This window comes from Suncus etruscus, chromosome 7 (genome assembly GCF_024139225.1).
Source record: "Suncus etruscus isolate mSunEtr1 chromosome 7, mSunEtr1.pri.cur, whole genome shotgun sequence".
In the NCBI taxonomy this organism is placed as follows: Eukaryota; Metazoa; Chordata; class Mammalia; order Eulipotyphla; family Soricidae; genus Suncus; species Suncus etruscus.
The window spans coordinates 2,530,295-2,532,327 of NC_064854.1; the positions used below are offsets into that span (position 1 = coordinate 2,530,295).

The 2,033-nt window shown below is 33.4% G+C and overlaps 1 non-coding gene across 1 annotated transcript; it reads right to left on the reverse strand.

The window, feature by feature from the left end:
• Positions 1 to 1,303: 1,303 nt before the first annotated feature.
• LOC126014704 (small nucleolar RNA SNORA51) lies at positions 1,304 to 1,436 on the reverse strand. Its single transcript, XR_007497705.1, has one exon. It is a non-coding gene; the product is annotated as a small nucleolar RNA SNORA51 (small nucleolar RNA).
• Positions 1,437 to 2,033: the final 597 nt, after the last annotated feature.

The following is a 2,033-nucleotide window of genomic DNA, read 5'->3' on the forward strand; positions in this document are numbered from 1 at the left end:
TATTTGTCAAAATATGATGAATTAAAATTGGATGAACAATGCATATTTATTAGAATGTACATTTATTAAAAAATTGAGGGTGTTAATTCTCTTAGTCTTCAAATAAATACTTATTCTTTCCAATTACAGATTTATATTTTCACAATTAATTTTCTTGTATAACATTTTGCCATTTTTAACATGCTATTCTTTGTCTAATAAAAATATTGGTTTGTAATATTTATTGAATATGAATGCAGAATCATTTCATACTTATTCATTTATTTTGTTCCTTTAAAATTAAAAACCTTTAATTTTATAAACCTTGCAAGTATTTTAAAACATATGCAAACATGGTTAAATAAAAATTAATTAATTTTGTTCATTGTGAGATGTGTGAGACTCTTTGGTGTGAAGTGATATCTCATTGTTCTGATCATAAGTTCTCTCATGATTAAAGAAATGATTATTTTTTCATGTAACTTTTGGTCCTTCGGATTTCTTCTTTAAGAAGATTTCTTTCAACTCTTCTCATTTTTTAATGAGGTTAAATATTTTCTTGTAAAATTCTACCAGTGTTTTATATATCTGATGAGCTATGGACAGAATTTCTCTATCTATGAGCTGTCTTTGTATTCTTATGTACCTTTCCTTTGAAGTGAATAAAACTGGGCCGGAGAGATAGCATGGAGGTAAGGCATTTGCCTTGCATGCAAAAAGACAGTGGTTCAAATCCTGGCATCCCATATAGTCCCTGAGCCTGCCAGGAGCGATTACTCAGCATCGAGCCAGGAGTAACTACTGGGTGCTGCCAGCTGTGATTCCAAACCCAAAAATAAATAAAATAAAGTAAATAAACCGAAAAATTTTTACTCTTTAAAACACACCTGATCATATGACACATATAGTTTTTTCAGACGCTCTCTTTCCCTGCATTCAGGCTTCAGCTCCAAGCAGATTTTGTTCCATAAGATGCACTTTTAGGGGGAAAATACTTCTTATGATATGAAAAATACAGAAATTTACTTTTGTGTCATTTGCTTATGTTTGCTCCACTTACTTGGTTAGTATTATTTTACTTTTGAAGATGCTACCAGTTTCAGTAGCATGAAAAGATCTACCTCTGTTTGTCTATAAATTTTATATATTCATTAGTACTATAAGGTCTTTATTTTGAATTGATTTTACACAACAGCAGGAAGGTTTGAAGTTTGCTTCTATTTTAACTGTGACTAAACACGTTTCCCAATATCACATGTTGAAGAGGCTTTTCTTGCTGCAATTCATAATTTTAGCTCCTTTTCTTCTGGATTTTTCAGATTTGTTTTGTCCCCCAATTCATAATATAGACCAGGCAAAGGGCCTGAGTTGAGGTGTATATGGGGAGCATTTACTGTACCTCCTCTTTCTATACAGTCAGTGTAAAGAACACAGCCTGTGGTAAGAATTGGGAGGCCTTATCTTTTCTTTTCTTTTTTTTATTTTTTAATATATAAAACCTTCACCAGTGCAATATTCCCATCACCAATATCCCAAGTGTCCTTCCTTCCCACCCACACTGGCCTGTACTCTAGACAGGCTTTCTACTTCCCTCATTCAGTCCCATTTTGTTTAATAGTTCTTAGAGTAATTATTTCTGTGACTGCACTAAACAATCCCTGCAGTGAGCTTCATGTCAGGAGCTGGACCCTCCAGTCCTCCTCTATTTTGTCTCTGAGAATCATGACACAAATGTTTTTCATTTTTCTCAAAACCCATAGATAAATGGGATCATTATGTGTTTATCTCTCTCCCTCTGACTTATTTCACTCAGCATGATAGATTCCATGTACATTCATGTATAGGAAAATTTCATGACTTCATCTCTTCTGATGGCTGCATAATATTCCATTGTGTATATGTACCATAGTTTCTTCAACCATTCATCTATTGAGGGGCATCTAGGCTGTTTCCAGAGTCTGGCTATTGTAAACAATGCTGCAATGAATATAGGTGTGAGGAAGGGATTTTTGTATTGTATGTTTGTGTTCCTAGGATATATCCCTAGAAGTGAT